Genomic DNA, 9,192 nt, shown 5'->3' on the forward strand with positions numbered 1-9,192 from the left:
TTATCTCAAAAAAAAAAGAAAAGAAAAGAGAAAAAAAAGAAATATCCATTTTTTTTTTTCTTGGAGAGACTGTGGGGAGAAAGGAGAAGCTGTGAACTGAACCATGGGAAATGTTCAAGCAGTGAGAGAGGACTGAGCAGAAAAACGGGGGATTATCAACAGGTCTTGGTAAATAATTAAACAGAGTGAGAGGGGGAGGAGTCAAAGATGGACATGGTTTGATCTTGGTGACTGAGAGGACAATGAAATCATTAAAAAGGGCAAAGGAATTTTTTAAGATATATGTTCTAGATGATGGGGAATGTAAGGAGAAATCAGTGTCTCTAGAATAAAATTCAAACCTCTATCCTAGGGAAAGCATTCAAACCCTCTCTTGTCTGGCTGCAACCTACCTTATCAGTATTATTAACTCTGCCTCCTGTCTTGCTACCTACCTCTTGTCAGCCAGGACTCTTGACTCCATGTGAAAGAAAACTTCTCACTGGTTTAAGCAATAAAACAGATGCAAGAATTTCTGACTGGTTTAACTGAAATTTCCAGAGGAATCTAATCCACATTGGTTTCAGGACCTCAAACATATCTTTAAGCCAAACCTCTGTCTTCAAATCTGCTTTTTTTCCATGTTGCCTTCTTAGAATTCACGTGTGGAAAGACGGCTCCAGGTCTCCATTCTCCCACATTTAAACCCACTGATAAAGAGGTAACACCCTTCTTAGGAACTGTAGTTTACAACAGAGGATTAAAACTCAAATATGCTTTCCCTCTGTGTCCTGCTCAGACCAAATGGACTGAGAGTGGATAAAGGATAGTTCTTCAAAGGAAATTATCAGAATAGGGAATGAATGCTGAACAGGCAAAAATGTCGACCAGAATCTCTCCTGCTATATGATGGAGTAAATTAACGAATCATGTTTTCCCACTCCTGACAGAAAAATCCTCAGGTGAAGGAACAGGGATCTGAATAAGTGCTTCAGTTTGATGTTCTTTTGCCCTGAGCATACAGCAAGAATTGAAAATGTGTACTGAGGTGAATGTTACCTTTAAGGGAGGATTTTATAGCCAAAACAGTAAAGTGTATTTTTTGAAACAAGAAGATGGCTTCTACTTCAAACCAAAGGACATTCATTAAAACATAGGAAATACTAGGAATTACAACTGTAAAGATCTTCTTTCCAGTAGAAGCGCTGAAATGTGCTTTCTCCTGTGGACCAAGGATACCTTAACGCATCAAGGCAAGTATTTCCTCAAGATAAGTAGTAGTCACACGTTGTTCCAACGAGGAAATCCATGCAAATTAGGGTCCTGATTTATTTTCCATGCTTCATTCCCCATCTTCCATTATACTGCCACTTGGTTTTTAATAAAAGGCCAGGAGAAAATCTCCAAATAAGCAAATACATCCTGACCTCCTTTCGCTTCCCTCCTCCGGCCCAGGGCGCATGCCCGGTCTCCCAAGCCCACCCAATAAGAAGCAACCCAAGCCGCGCTCCTCCAGGAGATGGGAGAGGATGTCACAGGCGGTCCAGGCGCCTTCGCAACTCTTCTCTCCCAGCACCAGGAGAGAAAACGCGAGTGATGCCACTGGGGGAAAATGTCTCCTGCCAACACCCGAAAAATGTAACCTGGCGTCGGCAGTGTTTTGCTTTGGAAGTGAGAGCGGGTTCCCTTTCTGGCCTCCGGATCCCTCATCCGGCAGGAAGCTCTTCCTCCTCCTCCTCGCCCCCAGGAAACGGGGTGAAAGCCAAAGAGCCTCCAAGACCTGAGGCTAGCGCTCCGCCGGCCGGCCGCGCCCTCCACCCAACCAGGCCCCGCCTCTCTGGCTTTCTAGTAACCGGCGCCCTTCCCGGCCGGGGCAGGGAACCGGGCGCCTGCAAAGCCAGGTTTCAGCCCAAGGGAGCGGGAGTCTTTTCGGGCGTCCGGGATCCCCTGGCGCGGCCGCGCGCTGCCTAACGGGGAAAGTCGCATGCGCATCGAGCCGCGCCGGGGAAAGGGAGAGTGAGGGGAGGGGCGAGCGCAGAGCCTCCGCTGGCTGTCGGAGCCCGCCGGGTCGCAGACGACGCATGCGCCGGGAGGGGGCGCAATCACCGACTCTGCCTGCGGCTGCCGGTTTAAAAAAGGAAACCCCGGAGAGCGAGAGCGCGAAGGAAATCTGGCCGCCGCCGCGAGCGCTCCCGGTGAGTGGCGTCCGCCGGGTGGGCCCGGGGCCTGCCGTCCGCCGGTTGGCTTCCTTGGCGGCGCATGCGCGCTCCCGGCCGCTGGAGGAAGGGAAGGGAAGGGAGGGGGAGGAGGAGTGGGCCACAGTAGCGGCGAATTTTTGGGGGGGGTTGGTGGGGGGCGCCACTCAGCCCCAGGTGCTGCTGGAGGTGGGAGCCGCGGCGCCTCCTGCACACAGGCAGGGTAGTGGTTCCGAGTCACCGCAGCGAGAGACCTGGGTGGGGGAGGGAAGAAGCCGGAGCTGCGGCAAGCCACAAGGTGAGGGCGCGGGGAAGGGGAGGGAGCGGGGGGCGGTGTGTGTTGGGCCGGGGGGCGGCGGCCAAAGGTGGGGAAGGCGGGAGCTGAAGCCCAAGTTTGGCGTCTCATTCTAGCTTGTCTTTTCCCGGGACTTGGGGCGGAGGCCCGCCCTGCCGGAGAGGCCCTCTGGGGCAGCTGGGGTTACCTGCGGGGCAGGGGCGGGACTGGGGTGCATGGCGGGGCAGGGTGGCTTGAGGGCGCCCAGAGCTGCGGCCCATTTCAGCAGCTGGGAGGCGGGGAATGCCGGGGACTGGGTGCCGAGAAAGCTTTCTCTGGGGACCCGCTAGGCCTTGTGACCCACTTTATTCCTGTCACCACTCGGGCACGTTTGGAGCGGCGCCCAATGGGGCGCCGGGGCGGCCAGCTCCTCCGGGGAACCCCCGCCCTCCCGGCGCCCGGCCCTCGCGCCGCGGTCCGCAGTCCGAGCGGCAGCCGTTGCCGCCCGCGGGCTGGTTCCGTTAGTGGTCGTGGTTCCGGGGTTCCGTCCCTGGGCAGCGCGCGGCTCCGAGCGTCTGACTCCAGCGACCGCGCGGGTTCGAGGGTTGGCGGCGAGGCACTCGGTTTCTCTTCTTCCCTGCAACCGCGCTTCCCGCTCCCCGTCACTGCAGCTGGTGTTTGTAGGTTTCTTTCCGCTGGTGAAGCTGGGTTTTCTGGAGTTGGCCCTGGCGCTCTGGCCCCTGGAGTGTAATTTCCTACACGCAGCGCCGCAGAGTTTATATTCTTTGAAAGTGTTTGTCGCTGTGTAGAAGTCATTTTGTTGATAGTAGGTGAGCCTAATTCTGCAAGATAAAAGCCTCAGTCTCTGACCTGGCAGATGAAAGATCAAATCAGGTTGTGGTTTCATGCAATTAGAATGCCACGCTCTACGACTTTAAGGCTTTTTAGCTTTCTTTAAAAAATAAAAAATAAATTTTTACACTGGCAGAAAAGCACAAGAAGTAAAGAAACTTTACAGTCGTTGTTGATTTGACTATAACCCTGATCCCCCAAATCAAAGGTAATTTCACTGTGAAGATTGCATTCTGTCTTTAAGTGATTAGAGGAGAAAATTGTGCAATATTCCCCTTTACCTGTTTGAAGATAAACATTCTTAAAAGGATGTAATTTAGATAATGAGTTGCTTTCTCTGAAACTTATCCCTTGGGACACCTCAAATCTGGTTGTTTTCAAATCTTGGGGGAAAGAAATTAATTCAAGTGTTAAGTGGTTGCCTGAATAGAATGTCTTTAAAGGTTCGCCCGAAGAAAGCAGACTGAAAACGTGCTAGAGCTAGGCATAGTCAGTTATGAAAAAAGAATGAGGAAGCTTTCTGTGTTCTGACATGGAAAGATCTCAAAAATTTGTTAGGAATGAAAAAAGCAAGGTGTAGTACATTGTGAATAGTGTGTTATGTTTTAAGGGCGAGGTGCAATACCAATTTATGTTTGCTCTTTATATGAAGAAATTCTGGGAGGATCTAGAAAACTAACAACAATGGGGGAGAGGGAGAAATAGTCTAAGGGAATGGTGGGAAATGAGATGTACGTTGTGTATGTCTTCATGTTTTCAAATCTTGTGTCCATTATGGACCCATAAACTGGATTAAACAAAAATCCTCCTCCCCCAAATAATTTATGTGATTTCTGTTGCCTAATTTATGGTGATTTGGGTCATTTTCAATATGATTGTTTTTAATATTTTTTAGGAAAATCAACTAAAGTTTGGGATACATTTTATGGCTATTACACTTTAATTTTTAAGATGCCAAGATCTTAGACATTTATCTTTTGAAGATGTTTAGTTACATCTCGCGCCTCTAAAATATATAATGGCTGTTTACATTTGGCATCATGACTGGATTATGCTGCTTTGAGAGTGTAGTTGGTGTTTCCCTCTTCTCTGTTTTTCAGGAGTCATAGGTGTATACAATTTTACTTAACCGCAAAGTTTCATGACAAACAATTGGAGGATATGAACATTCCCTTAAAATGCTAGTAGACTTGATTGTCCAGGTTAGTTTGCTTTTCAGGCTGGGAAACTTTTCTTTCTTTCGAGGAAATAAAACATGAACCCTAGTGAAAAGTAAAGTAAGAGTGTGTGTGTGTGTGTGTTTATGTATGTGTATGTAGTTGTTTTTCATGAAAAAGTAAAAGACAGTGTTCTGTTGGTACAAAGTCAACATTTTTTTAGGACTGGATTGTTGTAAACCTTTTTAATGAGGTTAAGACTGCACAGACAGTTGTTAGACGAGATATAATTTTGGAAGGGGACCCTCAAACTCCCTCTGGTGACTAATACTGTATAATCAAAGTAGTGAATAGTGAGTAATGGGTTGCAGTTGCTGTGGGCATTTTTGTAATATTACCAGTATTCCCTTTTATCTTGTAGGATAAGATACTTGTATTATTTCTGTTTGATATGTTGGTTTTTCTAATAGACTTCTGCAAAATGGCACCTATTTTTTATTTGAATTCCATGTGGATCCATTCAGTCTTTTTAAAAAGTGGAATTACATTTCAAAATCTTTTTTTTTTTTTTTTTTTTTTTTTTTTGTATAATTTTTTTTTTTTTTTTTTTTTTTTTTGAGATGGAGTCTCACTCTGTCGTCAGGCTGAAGTGCAGTGGAACGATCTCGGCTCACTGCAGCCTCCGCCTCCCGAGTTCAAGCGATTCTCCTGCCTCAACCTCCCGGGAAGCTGAGACTCTTTTTTTTAAAATTACAGAAATAAATTGATACTTGTAAAATGTTAATACAATGTATATATAATAAGTGACAACCCCTTTACATGAACTTCCACTTCTAGCCCACATTCCTCCCCAGAGGAATCTGGGGAGCACAGCTACTTGTATACCCTTGACTGAAGGGTATCACTGTTAACAGCACTGTATGATCTTCTAGATCTTTTCCCATGTATTTGCAAATATGTCCTTTTCAGTCTTGAAAACTGAGTTGTCTTGAATGATCATCTGCTCTGCCATTTTGCCTCTAGTATGGGCTCTGCTGTTACCTACAAGTCAGGGACATTACTTGGAGCATGTCAGAAAGCTTAACATCTGATACACATTGCAGGTTATACTCATCTTTTCACTAGTGGGGGCCAGTTGTTAATGGATGCATTTGCAGAGTTTGCAGGGAGGTCATACTGATGTGAGGTTTATCTGGTATAGGTCGAATTCAGTGTAAACTTTGAGAGTTCAAGGTGGGAGAATGGCTTGATCTCAGGAGTTCAGGACCAGGTTGGGCAACAGAGTGAGACCTCTTTGCTACAAAAAAAATTTTTTTTTTTTTTTTAATTAGCCAGATGGGGTGGAGCGCACGGTAGTCCAACTACTTGGGAGAGGCTGAGGTGGGAGGGTCACTTGATCCCAGCAGTTCTAAGACCAGCGTCTGTGACAGAGTGACACCTGTTTTAAACAAAACCAAACCCCAAAAATACTTGGATTCCATGAATTTTATAGGACTCTTTTTTAACAGTCCAAGTTTTAGGGTTTTCTTTGGCTTTTGACCTGATCAGTAGCGTATGGGATAAACTTTGATTTTTTTCCTTTTGTACTTGCTTGCGGACTACTACGAAAGCCTCCTCCTAGATTACACCAGCCTCTTCAGCTCCTGTTAAGCAGACTGTTCTTAACTCAGGGACACTGATACTGACTTGGATAAAATTTAGCTTTTGAAGGGGAAAGGAGAGAAAAGGTTCTTTGGTCTGGCTTGTGCTTAGCTGACAGCAAACAACTAGTATGCACTCCCCTCTCCTCCATCCACCCCCCTGCTTCTCTAATAGAGGTTTGTTTGTTTTAAACCAGGTTACAAAGAATTACCAAACCTTAATTCTTTTTAACTGATAGAGTTTGCAAAAAGTTCAGATTATTGATCAAGACTATTTACTATACTATGGGAGATACCTAGAAAGATGCAGTATAATTGAGCCTGCCTTCAGTGGTTTGGAAATCTAGTATGATTAAAAGAGCATAGACATTATTATTTTTCTTATTATTTGAGACAGAGTCTAGCTCTGTCACCCAGGCTGCAGTGCAGTGGCATGATCTCAGCTCACTGCAACCTCTGCCTCTCTGCTTCAAGTGATTCTCCTGCCTCAACCTCCTGAGAGTAGCTAGGATTACAGGTGCCTGCCACCATGCCCAGCTAATTTTTGTAGTTTTAGTAGAAATGGTGTTTCTCCATGTTGGCCAGGCTGGTCTTGAACTCCTGAGCTCAGGTTGTCGCCCGCCTTGGCCTCCCAAAGTGCTGGGATTACAGGTATGAGCCACCATGCCCAGCCGAAGATCATAGACATTATAACACAAGGTAGAAAATGACAGATTTTAGAAGAAAACTACGTATAATATTTGTAAGGGTGATCCTATTTCTGGCTGGTTTATTTTGGGGGGTAGGTTGGGAGAGGCATGGGGTTTTGAGGGAGAATATGTATCTCAACTTTTTAATTAGTTAAGAGAGGAAACAGCTCAGATCTTAGCTCTTGATAATGTAAGGAGTTGTTACATTCTTTTAGCAGGCATCTGTGAGACTGATAGCTATTTTAACAGGTTTTTTTTTTTAATTTTTAAGGTTTCCTACTGGAAAGAACCATTTGATGTATTATTTGATAATTATAATGTAATCTCTTTAATCTTTAGATTTCTGGATTGCTAGGACAATTAGGAAATTAAAACCTATCAGTTAACTGCTGTCTACCATCAGGTATGTCAGACAGTGTTAAAGGAAAAATTGTTTCCTCCTATCCCATTCTTAAAGTATATATTTTGTCACCTCTTCCCCACATTGTTACTTCTAGTGCTGTGTCAAAATGCTTATTTGCTGTGACTATTTTAATAAAACAACATTTTGGGGGAAAAGTCAAAGTTCCACACTGTAGCAAAACTGCCTTTTAATGTTTATTTCCTTACAATTTTTTACAGATGCATAAAGTAAAATATTTTTTAAGTTTCTTTTTGGCGTTACACCAATGGCTGTCGCATTTTCTCCTTTTCTGAATCAAAATTCTAGATAGAGTTGTATGAATTATTTATAGAACACTCAAATGTCAGAGCAATATAATTATTACTAATTGTCTATAATTACATAATAGCATTTATATTTACACGCTGCTTTACGACTGTTTATTAAAAGCCCTATTAGGTGTAACTTGTGTGAAATAGGTGGATAAAGAGATTCCTGTTTTTCTCCATTTTTTTTTGATTATGCAAATGTTAAATTATTTAAACTCATTCTCATAGCCTCAACTTTGCGTTATTACTTTAGTTTTATATTTCATAGAGCTGTAATTCTGCTAATTTTAAGTCTTAGAAGTCTGCAGAAAGAAATCACTTGTGAAAAATGAAATTTTATGAATTACTTTGTCTCAAAGTATGCTGTTTTGGATATAATTCACTTTTCATTTTTCAGAAACATTTTCGTTTTTACATCAATAATGACAAATATTAAGTCAAAAAGTTTCTTTTTCAAAGAGTCCACATTCAGGTATTTACATTTTTAATTCTAATCCCAAATAGTGGAAAATGGGATGTGAGGGTGATCTGGCTGTGACGTTACCCCATTGATCACCAGGGTTGATTTGGCTTATCTGGCTGGTTTGACAGGTGTCCCCTTCCTCCCTCACCACTCCATGTGCGTCTTTCACCACTCCACGTGGGTCCCTTTCTAGGCTGCATGCTCGGTTGAAGAGGACAACCAACCCTGATAGAGGAGGAATGGTCTTTGGTCAAGAATATAAGAGTACCTGTGCTACCTTGCTAGAACTGCCAAACAAGCTCTCAAGGTCCAAACAGTGGAAAATGAAAGTTCAGGTTGATTCATGTTGGCAGGTTTTTATATTAAAATAAAATTTAAAAACACAAATGGGGTTATACCAATAAAGGTTCGCCCTCCTCTCCCCTCCCCTCCCCTCTTCCCCCTAGTTATAAAAATAGCACATCCCTAATGTAGAAAACTTGGGAAACACTAAGAAAGCATAGATTACATTTTAGGCTGGGTGTAGTGGCTCATGCCTGTAATCCCAGCACTTTGGGAGACTGAGGTGGGTAGATCACTTGAGGTCAGGGGTTCAAGACCAGCCTGGCCGACATGATGAAACCCCGTCTCTACTAAAAATATAAAAATTAGCCAGGCATGGTGGAAGGTGCCTGTAATCCCAGCTACTTGGGGGGCTGAGGCGGGAGAATCAATTGAACCCAGGAGGCAGAGGTTACAGTGAGCGGAGATCATGCCACTACACTCCAGCCTGGGTGATATATTGAGACTCAGTCTCAAAAAAAAATTAAAAATATTTCATTAGAAATCCTAACACCAAGAGTACTGTTGTTAATCTTCTATATTATCTGTCTGCTTCCTGCATTTTGTTTAGCCATTATATAAGCATATGTACTTACATGATGTTATGGGCTCATAATGTAGTTCACTGTGGTTTACTGTAGTGCAAGCTGTTCTGTTCACTTAACGGTGAATTATCAGCCAGGCACTGTGGCTCATGCCTGTAATCCCAGCATTTTGGGTGGCCGAGGCAGGTGGATTAGCTGAGGTCTAGAATTCGAAACCAGCCTGACCAACATGGTGAAATCCCATCTCTACTAAAAATACAAAAGTTAGGGACACCTGTAATCCCAGCTACTTGGGAGGCTGAGGCAGGAGAATCACTTGAACCCGGGAGGTGGAGGTTGCAGTGAGCTGAGATTGCACCATTGCAC

The 9,192-nt window shown here is 44.1% G+C and overlaps 1 protein-coding gene across 5 annotated transcripts in view; it reads left to right on the forward strand.

Moving 5' to 3' along the window:
* The first annotated feature begins 1,481 nt into the window (after window positions 1-1,481).
* Window positions 1,482-9,192, forward strand: part of CLOCK (clock circadian regulator) — a 112,887-nt gene continuing 105,176 nt past the window's right edge. For 3 of the 5 annotated variants that reach the window (XM_017540246.2, XM_037742596.1, XM_017540248.2), the window contains exon 1: window positions 1,482-2,174. The gene's annotated coding sequence lies outside the window, so the exon portion shown is untranslated. Of the gene's footprint in view, window positions 2,175-2,318; window positions 2,473-9,192 lie in introns of those variants that run through there. The other 2 variants (XM_037742594.1, XM_037742595.1) reach the window with 2 other exon arrangements.

Source organism: Cebus imitator, unplaced genomic scaffold, assembly GCF_001604975.1.
Source record: "Cebus imitator isolate Cc_AM_T3 unplaced genomic scaffold, Cebus_imitator-1.0 Scaffold124, whole genome shotgun sequence".
Taxonomy (NCBI): Eukaryota; Metazoa; Chordata; class Mammalia; order Primates; family Cebidae; genus Cebus; species Cebus imitator.